We start from the raw sequence: 14,083 nt of genomic DNA, 5'->3' as shown, positions 1-14,083 counted from the left end.
GTGTTGTTCTCTCAATGAACTCTTCCTCCCCCCCATTATGCATAAATTGATCAACTCTTCCACATTTGCCATTTGCAATGGTACTTGTGCCTAAAAGACAAGTTTTGGTCATGGGCCCAAGGACAATTCTTCGCGGTGCCATACCAATTGACTCAAACATAGGTGGCTCCGGCCACCGACCTCTCTTGGGAGAGTTTGTGATTCGTGTTTTGTCCTTGTTGTTTTTGCCCTCGTTTGTTTTCTTAGGCTCTAGGTGTTGTGGTCTCCAAGTGTGGTTTTTCCTTCGTTTTCTTCCATTTAGTCTCTTGGAGATCCTCACACCTTATTCCTGTGTCTTCTCTATCCCAAGCCTTCCCTTTCCCACATGAACCATCTAATCCAATTGCACACACTTGATCTTGGCTTAGGTGATGGTGACCGGGCGGTACAACCGGTGTTACGGGCGGTTCTACCGCTGGTACACTCGGGTTGTCCCGCCCCAGGAGGACTCCCAGCAGTGCTTTAGTGGTTCCACCGCTCAACCACTAGGGTGCCCGTCTGGCCGGTACTACCGGTTGGTTATAGGCGGTACTACCGCTGCCTTCTTGGCGACGGAAGTACCGCCCGCAACCACTGGCTCGTACCAGGAAGCGGTACAACCGCTCCCTTGAGCGGTACAACCGCCGCGCGTCTATGGGCCTATATATAGCCGACAGGGCTGAAGGGTGTTTCTTTTTCCCCTCATCCCATGTCCTTCCCATCTTGTGCCCTAGCCGCCGGTCGCCATTGCCCCTGCCCCGGAGCGCTTCTCGCGCTTCGGATCCGTGGGGTCTCCGTGGATCTTCTCCGAGGAGGACTCCTACCCGATCTCTTCCCATGGATGCCGGTAATGCCCCATGTCCTTCGTTCTTTGTTCTAGGGTTCTTTCCCTACTCCTAGGGCATTACTTGACATTCCGCGTTTATTGTTTAAACTATTGGGTGGAAGAGATCTATATTTGCCTCCTGCTTAGATTGCATTTCTTAGAGGTTAGAATATGGCTAGTGTGATTCATATTCCGTGGTTAGATCTATTTCCTACTAGTAGTGTCAGTGTTCAGCGGTTCTACCACCTCTACGGGCGGTACAACCGCTAGAGCGGTACTACCGGTAGGAGACCCGGTACAACCGGGATATCTGCACCACGTAGCCCTGTTCTGTCTTCTATGTTTGTGCAATCTATCTATTCCTTTGTTCGTGTGTGCAATCCTCTCATCTTTGCTGGGTTTTGTGTGTTCTCCTCGTGTGTGTGTTCAGGTGGTTCTCGCTCTGCTCCTCGCACGACCAATAAGAGAGCTCGGAGGTGCTAGCGCTCGACCGCGTCTGATGAAGAAGAAGAGGTTGTAATCCCCACCAAGCCCACTCGCCGTGAGAAGTCTGCCACTGCCAAGCAACGTGTGGTCTTGCCCTTGCACCGTTGGAAAGCCAAGGATTGGGAAGCTTTCCGCTCAAAGAATCCCTACGAGGTTCCCATTGCACCTCGTTGGACCACCGTTCAGTTCTGAAATGAGATGCAAGTACGGATTGTTCATGAACTCTTTGAGCACAACAAGAACAGGTACACCAAGCAGTGGACCATTGATCTTGACCATTGGAGGAGCAACTTGGACTATTTTGGTGAGGCCTTGGCTCTCTGTGAGGAGTTTGATCTTGTCAAGCTCATGTCAGTCAATTGTGACTTTGATGTTCAACTCGTCCATCAGTTCTATGCCACTGTTCATTTTGGAGAAGATGACGAGCGCACTCTCACATTCATGTGTCGTGATGAGCTCTTTCAAGTTCCCTGGGGGGCGTTTTGCAATGCTATTGGGTATGACGATACCGGTCTGGAAGGGAGGGGTGGCATTCATCCTCACGACCATCCTGAGTCCATGCCTAAGGAGAAGCTTGCCCCTCTATACATTCGGGCCGTGGTATTATTGGAGAATCCAAGGACTTGGTGAAGGTCTATGACATCATGCATCGAGTGTTTCGCAATGTGCTTCTGCCCAAGGTGGGGAATCAAGATGAAATTCATGGCTATCTTGTTGACTTGATGGTTGCAATGAAGACCAAGGTGGGCTCTGGTGAAACGTTTGATGTGTCCAACTGGCAGTGGCACGAGATGTACAACATGGTCATCTATAGGAAGGTCCCCATTTATGCTCCGTTTGTCATGTGCTTTCTGAACTCAGTTTGGGCTGTTCACCGTCCTGGAGAGCTTCTCACTTCTCCAGATAATCACACTGTTCATGAGGTCAAGCTACTCAAGAAAAAGAAGCATGTCGAGCCTGGCTTTCCTGCTAATGCTCCTGAGGATGTCTATGCCACTTCTGATGATGAGGACTTTGAGATGGAGCCAGGGGTCAAGCCTTCTTGGGTGACCAAGCTCACTGCCAAGGTGAAGAAGACCTTCTGCCTCCAGTCTGACATTCAGAAGCGGATGTATGAGGCCCATGTCAACGAGAAGCATGCCCGGCGTCGTCAAATTGCAATGATGAAGCACCTCAATATGCCTGTTCAGAGTGGTTCTGAGAAGAGCATCACACCGGAGGAGCTTTGGATCTCTGCACACAACACTTGGTCTGATGATGAGGCTCCTTGCCAGCCCTCCACCTCCTTTGCTGCTGATGATGACATCATGGAGGACACAGATCGGGATGATGATGATGAGTCTGATGATGAGGAGGATCCCGATGCTAGCGAGGAGTCAGAGGAGGATGACTGAGCTCTGGGGCGCTAGCTTCGCTCTTTTCCTTTTTGGTGTCTTGATGCCAAAGGGGGAGAGAGTTCTATTAGGTCTCGGGATTTGCATGGGTTTTGATTTGCTTTGTTGTGCTTGTGCTTGGGTTTGTGTTTTTGTGTTTTGTCGTGTGGAACTTTAGCTTGTGAACCTTGTTGCTTATCTCATCTTGCATGGTGTAAGACATGCGCTTATCTATCTATCTATCATTATTATCGGTGATATTGTTGTCTTATTCGTTGTAGTCCTTACCTTCATATTATGTGCTTATTGCTTATCTTCGCATATCTTCTTGTCTAGTAGGAGTGGCGAGTCTATAAAAACTAGGGGGAGTCTCGCCCTTGATATGTGAATAGCCATCTCAAATTGGGGCACACATCTAGGGGGAGTCCCGTCTATATTTTCTAGACTTCTCTCCTGCAAATCGTGTTGTTGTCATCATCCACCAGAAAGGGGGAGATTGTAAGGGCATTTCCCTACTTTGTGTTTTGGATGATGATGACAACCCTTTGTTGGTCTAATCGTGTGCTAAGTGCTTCAGGTTCTTCGTGATTAGGCTTACAACGGTTAGTCACTCTCTTCGGAAGGAAAAGATCGAAAACGAGGTTTCTACGCTATTATCCTTTTGGTCGTAGGAAACCCGTACTATCAAGAGGGAATCCACATTAGAAGGAATTGGGGAATCTTTTCATGTACACTTGCCTCACCCCTCTCTTGCCTTCCTTAGTTTTGAGAGAGAGTGCTTCCCTTCTTATCTTACTGCTTGTTGTGGTTTCCCAGCAGTTGTACCGCTCGCTGGAGCGGTTGTACCGCTGGCTCTTGGCGCTTACCCAGTCTTGATCGAGCGGTTGTACCGCTACTCCCGGGCGGTGGTACTGCCACCATGCTCAACAAAGAGTGCGGAGGTTGTTCCGGCCAAGTACCGCCCAAGTACTGGTCAAACTTCTGTTTTGATGTGGTACTCAGGCGGTGGTGGCCCGATTGGTCCGGTCGTTCCCCGTTTACCGGTACCACCGGTGCCCTGAGCGGTTCTACCGCTCAGGACTTAGCCGCCCAAGCACCCAAGGCCAAGCGGTTGCACCGGTCCTGTACCGCTCGACTACCGCACTCAGGGGTGACTCCCTACTGTTTCAATGCGGTGGTTGAGCGGTGGCTGGGCGGTTGGTCCGGTTGTTCACATGAACTGGTACTACCGCCTGGTCGCCAGGTTGTACCGCCTGGTAGGGTTCTGCAGGTAAACCGTGAGTCCCAGTTGTACCGGGACAAGGAGCGGTTGTACCGCTGCAGCACAGAAAACGCACTAACGGTTGGATTTTTAGGGTTGCTATATAAGGGTGGTTCTTCCACCTACCACATTTACCTCTTACCTCTCTCACTCCACCATTAATGCCACTCAAGCTCTCTTGCCCGATCTCTCTCTCTAGCCACTCAAACTTGTTGATTTGCTAGGGATTGAAGGAGGAGACCTAGATCTACACTCCCACCAAAGGAAATTTGATTCCCCCCTATTTTTGTTACTCTTGGGTGTTTGAGCACCCTAGATGGTTGAGGTCACCTTGGAGCCACATTCCATTGTGGTGAAGCTCCATGGTTTCGTTGGGAGCCTCCAATTCAGTTGTGGAGAGAGCCCCAACCTTGTTTGTAAAGGTCCGGTCGCCGCCTCCAAGGGCACCAATAGTGGAATCACAGCATCTCGCATTGTGTGAGGGCGTGAGGAGAATATGGTGGCCTTAGTGGCTTTTTGGGGAGCATTGTGCATCCACACCGCTCTAACGGAGACGTACTTCCCTTTAAAAGGAAGGAACTTCGGTAACACATCCTCGTCTTCACCGGCTCCACTCTTGGTTATCTCGTACCTTTACTTGTGCAAGCTTATTTGTGTTATATCCCTTGCTTGCTTGTGTGCTAGTTGTTGTTGCATCATATAGGTTGCTCACCTAGTTGCATATCTAGACAACCTACTTTGATGCAAACTTTAAATTGGTAAATAAAAGCTAAAAATTGTTAGTTGCCTATTCACCCCCCCCCCCTCTAGTCAACTATATCGATCCTTTCACTAATGATAAAGATGAATTGATCCCACAAAGAATTGTTACAGGTTATAGAATGGTAATTCATTTCCGCAAATTAAATAAAGCTACTAGAAAAGATCATTACCATTTACCTTTTATTGATCAAATGCTAGAAAGATTATCCAAACATACACATTTTTGCTTTCTAGACGGTTATTCTGGTTTCTCTCAAATACCTGTGTCAAAAGAGGATCAGGAAAAGACCACTTTTACTTGCCCTTTCGGTACCTTTGCTTATAGACGTATGCCTTTTGGTTTATGTAATGCACCTGCTACCTTTTAAAGATGTATGACTGCTATATTCTCCGACTATTGTGAAAATGTTGTTGAGGTTTTCATGGATGATTTCTCCGTGTATGGAACTTCTTTTGATGATTGCTTAAGCAACCTTGATCGAGTTTTGCAGAGATGTGAAGAAACTAATCTTGTCTTGAATTGGGAGAAGTGCCACTTTATGGTTAATGAAGGTATTGTCTTGGGGCATAAAATTTCTGAAAGAGGTATTGAAGTTGATAAAGCTAAAGTTGATGCTATTGAGAAGATGTCGTGTCCTAAGGACATTAAAGGAATAAGAAGTTTCCTTGGTCATGCCGGTTTTTATAGGAGGTTCATTAAAGACTTCTAAAAAAATTCTAGGCCTCTGACTAATCTCGTACAAAAAGATGTTCCTTTTGTCTTTGATGATAATTGTGTAGAAGCATTTGAAATACTTAAGAAAGCCTTGATTTCTGCACCTATTGTTCAGCCACCTGATTGGAATTTACCCTTTGAAATTATGTGTGATGCTAGTGATTATGATGTAGGTGCTATTCTAGGACAAAGAGTTGATAAGAAATTAAATGTTATCCAATATGCTAGTAAAACTCTAGATAGTGCCCAGAGAAATTATGTTACTACTGAAAAAGAATTTTTAGCAGTTGTATTTTCTTGTGATAAGTTCAGACCTTATATTGTTGATTCTAAAGTAACTGTTCACACTGATCATGCTGCTATTAAATATCTTATGGAAAAGAAAGATGCCAAACCTAGACTTATTAGATGGGTTCTCTTGCTACAAGAATTTGATTTGCATATTATTGATAGAAATGGAGCTGAGAACCCCGTTGCAGACAACTTGTCTAGGTTAGAGAATGTTCTTGATGACCCACTACCTATTGATGATAGCTTCCCAGGTGAACAATTAGCTGTCATAAATGCTTCTCGTACTGCTCCATGGTATGCTGATTATGCCAATTACATTGTTGCTAAATTTATACCACCTAGTTTCACATACCAGCAAAAGAAAAAGTTTTTCTATGATTTAAGACATTACTTCTGGGATGACCCACATCTATATAAAGAAGGAGTAGATGGTGTTATTAGACGTTGTGTACCTGAGCATGAACAGGAACAGATCCTACGCAAGTGTCACTCCGAGGCTTATGGAGGACACCATGTTGGAGATAGAACTGCACATAAGGTATTGCAATCCGGTTTTTATTGGCCTACTCTTTTTAAAGATGCCCGTAAGTTTGTCTTGTCTTGTGATGAATGTCAAAGAATTGGTAATATTAGTAGACGTCAAGAAATTCCTATGAACTATTCACTTGTTATTGAACCATTTGATGTTTTGGGCTTTGATTATATGGGACCGTTTCCTTCCTCTAATGGGTATACACATATTTTAGTTGTTGTTGATTACGTTACTAAGTGGGTAGAAGCTATTCCAACTAGTAGTGCTGATCATAACACCTCTATTAAGATGCTGCAAGAAGTTATTTTTTCGAGGTTTGGAGTCCCTAGATACTTAATGACTGATGGTGGTTCACATTTTATTCATGGTACTTTTCATAAAATGCTTGCTAAGTATGATGTTAATCATAGAATTGCATCTCCATACCATCCACAATCTAGTGGTCAAGTAGAACTAAGTAATAGGGAGATTAAATTAATTTTGGAAAAGACTGTTAATAGATCTAGAAAGAATTGGTCCAAAAAACTTGATGATGCATTATGGGCCTATAGAACTGCATATAAAAATCCTATGGGTATGTCTCCGTATAAAATGGTTTATGGAAAAGCATGTCACTTACCTCTCGAACTAGAACATAAGGCATATTGGGCCATTAAAGAGCTAAATTATGATTTCAAACTTGCTGGTGAGAAGAGACTATTTGACATTAGCTCACTTGATGAATGGAGAACCCAGGCCTATGAGAATGCCAAACTGTTTAAAGAAAAAGTTAAAAGATGGCATGACAAAAGAATACAAAAGCGTGAGTTTAATGTAGGTGATTATGTTCTGCTATACAACTCTCGTTTACGATTTTTTGCAGGAAAACTTCTCTAAATGGGAAGGTCCTTACGTTATCGAAGAGGTCTATCGTTCTGGTGCCATAAAAATCAACAACTTCGAAGGCACAAATCCAAAGGTGGTGAATGGCCAAAGAATCAAACATTATATCTCAGGTAATCCCATAAATGTTTAAACTAATGTTATTGAAACCGTAACCCCGGAGGAATACATAAGGGACACTTTCCAGAACGTTTCAGATTCCGAAAAGGAATAGGTATGTGGTACGGTAATTAAACCGACTCCAAAACAGTTCTAATAGCAATTTTTCCCGTTTTGGAATATTTAAGAAAATAGGAAAATAAGTAGTCCAAAAGGGACAAGAGGCATCCACGAGGGTGGAGGGCGCGCCCCCTGCCTCGTGGGCACCTCGTGTGCCCTCCGGACCCCGTTTTCATGCACGAAACTCCTTTTGATCAGTAAAAATTTATTATATAATCTCCCGAAGGTTTTGACCACCGTACCGTGCAAATATCCTAGCTATTTCTGTAGCAGATCTAGAGCAAGATGTCTTCTCAAGAGTCAGTCGGGGAGAGTCGGGTGTCTCATCCGATACCGGGGCCAAGAGCAAACAGTGATGCTGACCACTTTGGAACATCAACGGAGGAAGAGATGGAGCCCGACTTAAAAAGGATAGATGCCATGGAGGAGGATCAAGAAGTTACCTCTCGTCTCCAAGCCAGATTCACGATGGAGGAACTTCAGAGCTCAGCAATTCCAAACTCGGTCATCCCTCCCAATGTTAAATTTCTTTCTTATGAAAATATGAAAAAGAGTGTTACGTGTTCTCCCGTAGCTATGCAACATCCATGGGTGAAAGGAGCTTTAGCCGTCATGGGTAAGCTCTGTAAGGAAATAATGGATCTCAAGCAGCAAGTCAATAAGCTCGAGGAAGAGAATCATATCTTAAGGGGGATCATCGCTAAGAATATCACATCACCACCTTCCAAGAAGGAGAACTGAGTATCGGGTATGGGCACTCCTCTTGGCAACAGCCAAGCTTGGGGGAGGTGCCCCGGTATCGTATCACCATCACACTCCTATCTTTACCCCTTTTCTTAGTTCGGTCCTTTTGGTAATATCTTGATCTAGTAGAATAAAGTTTTAGTATGATCTAGTTTTGAGTTTTGCTTTATGATCCTTCTATGTAATCGAGTCCGTGAACTATATATAATAAATATTAGTGTTGAGTCGAGGGCTTTGCTATCTTGCTATGATCTTGGAAGAGAAAAAACAAGAATACAATGAAATAAGAGATCTTATGGAGAGTAATGACTTCACATATAAAGCGTATGATGAATATAAGTTGTTGAGAGTTGACAAACATAGTTTTAGTCATCGTTGCAATTAATAGGAAGTAATAAAGAACGAGAGGTTTTCACATATAAATATACTATCTTGGACATCTTTTATGATTGTGAGCACTCATTAAAATATGACAAGCTAAAAATTTGATGTTGGACAAGGAAGACAACGTAATGGGTTATGTTTTCTTACATCCGAAATAAATTATATTGTCATGGATCATCCAACATGTTGAGCTTGCCTTTCCCGCTCATGCTAGCCAAATTATTTGCACCAAATAGAGATACTACTTGTGCTTCCAAATATCCTCAAACCTGGTTTTGCCATGAGAGTCCACCATATCTGCCTATGGATTGAGTAAGATCCTTCAAGTAAGTTGTCATTGTTGCAAGCAATAAAAATTGCTCTCTAAATATGTATGATCTATTAGTATGGAGAAAATAAGATTTATACGAGCTTGTGATATGGAAGAAATAAAAGCGACGGACTGCATAATAAAGGTCCTTATCACAAGTGGCAATATAAAGTGAAGTTTGTTTGCATTAAGATTTTGTGCATCCAACCATAAAAGCACATGACAACCTCTGCTTCCCTCTGCGAAAGGCCTATCTGTTATTCTTGTCTTATACCTTATAAAAGAGTCATGGTGATCTTCACCTTTCCTCTTTACACTTTATCTTTTGGCAAGCACTATGTGTTGGAAAGATCCTGATATATATATATCCAATTGGATGTGGGTTTTCATAAAGCATTATTGTTGACGTTACCCTTGAGGTAAAAGGTTGGGAGGCAAAACTATAAGAAACTATCTTTCTCTGTGTCTGATTAAAACTTCATACCCATAAGTATTGCGTGAGTGTTAGCAATTGTGAAAGACTAAATGATAGTTGAGTATGTGGACTTGTTGAAAAGCTCTTATATTGACTCTTTCCGATGTTATGATAAATTGCAATTGCTTCAATGACTGAGATTAAAGTTTGTTAGTTTTCAATGAAGCTTCTGATTCATACTTTACATTGTGAATAGATTGTTACTTTAGCATAAGAAATCATATGACAATATATATATATGTTGCTGTTTTAAGAATGATCATGATGCCCGCACGTCCGTATTTTATTTTATTGACACCTTTATCTCTAAACATGTGGACATATTTTTCGATATCGGCTTCCGCTTGAGGAAAAGCGAGGTCTAAGCTTGGGGGAGTTGATACGTCCATTTTGCATCATGCTTTTATATCAATATTTATTGCATTATGGGCTGTTATTACACATTATGTCACAATACTTGTGCCTTTTCTCTCTTATTTTACAAAGTTTACATGAAGAGGGGGAATGCCGGCAGCTGGAATTCTAGGCTGGAAAAGGAGAAAATATTAGAGACCTATTCTGCACAACTCCAAAAGTCCTGAAACTCCATGAAAGTCAGTTTTGGAATATATTAAAAATATCAGGCGAAGAATGCACCAGAGGGGGGCCACCCACCGTCCACGAGGGTGGAGGGCGCGCCCTACCCCCTGGGCGCCCCCTCCCCCCCCCCCCCCCCGCCTCGTGGGCCACCTGGCAGCCCCCCGATGCCCATCTTCTGGTATAAGGTGTCTTCTGCCCTGGAAAAAATCATAAGCAGGCTTTCGGGATGAAGCGCCGCCGTCACGAGGCGGAACCTGGCGAAACCAATCTAGGGCTCCGGCGGAGCTGTTCTACCGGGGAAACATCCCTCCGGGAGGGGGAAATCGTCACCATCGTCATCACCATCGATCCTCTCATCGGGAGGGGGTCAATCTCCATCAACATATTCACCAGCACCATCTCCTCTCAAACCCTAGTTCATCTCTTGTATCCGATCATTGTCTCAAAACCTCAGATTGGTACCTGTGGGTTGCTAGTAGTGTTTACTCCTAGTAGTTGATGCTAGTTAGTTTATTCGGTGGAAGATCATATGTTCAGATCCTTTATGCATATTAATACCCCTCTGATTATGAACATGAATATGATTTTTGAGTAGTTACGTTTTTTCGTGAGGACATGGGAGAAGTCTTGTTATAAGTAGTCATCTGAATTTGGTATTCGTTCGATATTTTGATGAGATGTATGTTGTCTTTCCTCTAGTGGTGTTATGTGAACGTCGACTACAGGACACTTCACCATTGTTTGGGCCTAGAGGAAGGCATTGGGAAGTAATAAGTAGATGATGGTTTGCTAGAGTGACGGAAGCTTAAACCCTAGTTTATGCGTTGCTTCGTAAGGGGCTGATTTGGATCCACATGTTTCATGCTATCGTTAGGTTTACCTTAATTCTTCTTTCGTAGTTGCAGATGCTTGCGAGAGGGGTTAATCATAAGTGGGATGCTTGTCCAAGGAAGGGCAGTACCCAAGCACCGGTCCACCCACATATCAAATTATCAAAGTAACGAACGTGAATCATATGAGCATGATGAAAACTAGCTTGACGATAATTCCCATGTGTCCTCGGGAGCGTTTTCCTTTATATACGAGTTTGTGCAGGCTTGTCCTTTACTACAAAAAGGATTGGGCCACCTTGCTGCACCTTGTTTACTCTTGTTACTTGTTACCCGTTATGAATTACCTTATCACAAAACTATCTGTTACCGATAATTCCAGTGCTTGCAGAGAATATCTTACTGAAAAATGCTTGTCATTTCCTTCTGCTCCTCGTTGGGTTCGACACTCTTACTTATCGAAAGGACTACGATAGATCCCCTATACTTGTGGGTCACCAGCCCTCGTCGGTGGACGGGTGGGTGTTGCTGCCCCGCGTCGATCTGGCCAGAGGCCGTGGTGGGTGTTAGGGGTGAAAGGTGGGGAGGTTGCAGGAGGGATGAGTAGTCTGGCTACCCATCACCGGCGTAGGGGGCATCAGTCCGGACATGCTCAACTCCTCTTCTCCCCATTCCTCATGCCTAGTCCTTCATGGCTCTAGATTAAGGTGTTCGGTGTAGGCCGGATAATTACCGGTGGCTCTGTTGGTGTTAGGGATCTGCTGGTCGGTTCCAAGCCCGTACCTTTGATGGTTTCCGGAGTGTCTGGATGCACGGCGGTGACCTTGGTGGCGAGACCTGCAGTGCTCATGGGCGGAGCTCATGGCTCGGGTGCGGATGGTCTAGCTATCATGGACGGATGGGTGGCATTGTGACGCCCCCGGTTCAATCGTACACTAATCATACACGCAAATGTGTACGATCAAGATGAGGGACTCACGGGAAGATATCACAACACAACTCTAGACACAAATTCAAATAATACAAGCTTCACATTACAAGCCAAGGGCCTCGAGAGCTCGAATTCAAGCTCGATACACAAGCGTCAGCGGAAGCAACAATATCTGAGTAGAGACATAAGTTAGACAAGACTGCCTTAAGAAGGCTAGCACGAAAGCAACAACGATCGAAGAGGCAAGGCCTCCTGCTTGGGACCTCCTAACTACTCCTGGTCGTCGGCGGTCTTCACGTAATAGTATCTGTCGGCGGTGGCATCTGGCTCCAGGGATCCACCATCTGGTTGCAACAACCGGAAAGAAGGAAGAAGGGGGAAAAGGGATAGCAAAGCAACCGTGAGTACTCATCCAAAGTACTCGCAAGCATCAGATCTATACTAAGTATGCATTGGTATCAAAGGAAGGTATGTATCTGTGGACTGAACTTCAGAATGCCAGAATAGAGGGGAAGGCCTAGCCTATCGAAGACTAGCATCTTCAAGCAGCTCCAAGCATCTTGCAGCATGTAGAAGAGTAAAGAATAGCAGTTTATATTTAACAAACATGTTGTAGCATTAAAGCCCAGAGATCCTTCCTCGACTCCCTGCGAGAAAGCAATCTCAGAGCCACATATCCATCACATGTCTTAAGTATCCATTTATAGTTATATAAGATCAAGATACAAGTCTGAACGTCCATTACCGTGGACACGGTATTCGAATATATATATTCCCTGCAGGGGTGCACCACGTTACCGAACACGCTCGATCACTCTGGCCGGACACACTTTCCTATGTCATGCCCGGCCTCGGAAGATCAACATGTCGCAGCTCTACCTAGGCTCAGCAGAGAGGTCCCCGCCGGTCTACATCCTAAGCACTCTGGGGTCTTGGGCCCATCGCCCGTTGCACTCCGGGTCATTGCAAGCAGCGTGGATACCAGCACCGCCTCGGATGGCCAACACGATCCGACCGTGCCACAATGCTGAACTGGATGTCTGACAAAGCTTCGGCTGATACCACGACGTCGAGGCCCATATCTATTCTCGCGTGGTGGTTAGTGCATAAAGGCCAGAGGCCAACTCAGAACAAATACCCAAAGATGTTAGTGCATTGGGGGCTCGCGGAGACTAGCAGAGACTCACGATAATGTGACCCCGTCGCCCCGTCTCGTGGACTTACGGCAAGGGCCCAGAATGCCCGGCTGTGCCACGTAGAAACTCGTGGGTGCTCTACGGGGCCGCCCGACTTTCACATCAACTCGCGGGTACCCCTCAGGGCCGACCCGACTTCAACAATGGTCTCAAGTAAAGTCAAGGTAACCGTGTGTCCAAACATCAAGGGGAAACCTTGAGGAATCACCGTCGGTGGATTCCACTCGATGTAATCATCAAGGTGAACGTAAGAGGAACCACCCTCGAGGTTCACACTTGAGGTGTTGCACGACAGAGCCGTACCGGGAGTGGTCAAGGAGAAATCACCCTCGATGATCACGACCGAATAGCTACACTACAGAGTCATCACCAGGAGTGCGTTGTGAGGTATCACCCTCGGCACTCGATAGTAGCTCTGCAGAGTCGAGCAACAAAAGGGGCGTGATGTGATGTGAGGTGTCGGGTCTGTTCGTCGATCACGTTGATCGAGTCGTCGATGATGAAGCAGGGCCAACAAGGACAAGGTGAGTTTAGGATAAGCAGGTAAGGTACAATGAGCAGGTTACAAAAGCAGGTTATGCATTAGAATAGTAGCAAACAATAACAGTAGCAAAATCTAATTCAAGCATGAGAGAGAATGGAATGGACGATATCGGGATGATCAAAGGGGGGCTTTCCTGGAAGCTCCGCTGAAAGGGAAGAACGGTCATCGTCGACGTAGTCGATCACAGCGGCATCAACAGCAGTCTCGGGGTCTACCGGAGAGAAGAGGGGGGAGAAACGGTAAATACATAGCACACAGATGCACGATATGACATTAAACGGTGCTAGGTGTACCCTAACGCAGTGCTACGCGATACTGGCGAAGGGGGATAACATTTGGGAATTTCGGATAGATGAAACGAAGGGGGACGGTTGCAGGTTCGCTATGCTAGGGACATGTGGCGGACGAACGGACCGCGTATTCGGATTCGTCTCGTCTTTCTGAGCAACTTTCATGTATAAAACATTTTCATCCGAGTTACAGATTAATTTATATGATTTTTCAAAGTTTTAAAAGAATTTCTAAATTTTTGGATTTGTTATTAATTCGAAAAGTAAAAAAACTAAATTACTACGGGTACACAGGGAAGTGTACCCAACAGTGTGCAAGAGGCTGACAGGTGGGGTCTAGTTGACTGCCCAGTCAGCAGTCAACTGAGACCGTTGACTAGTCAAATGGGCCCAGAGGACCCGCATGTCATTGACTGGGTTATCCCAGTCAACAGT

Source organism: Aegilops tauschii, chromosome 5 (assembly GCF_002575655.3).
Source record: "Aegilops tauschii subsp. strangulata cultivar AL8/78 chromosome 5, Aet v6.0, whole genome shotgun sequence".
Lineage (NCBI taxonomy): Eukaryota > Viridiplantae > Streptophyta > Magnoliopsida > Poales > Poaceae > Aegilops > Aegilops tauschii.
Note: the sequence above shows the minus strand (reverse complement) of the source record.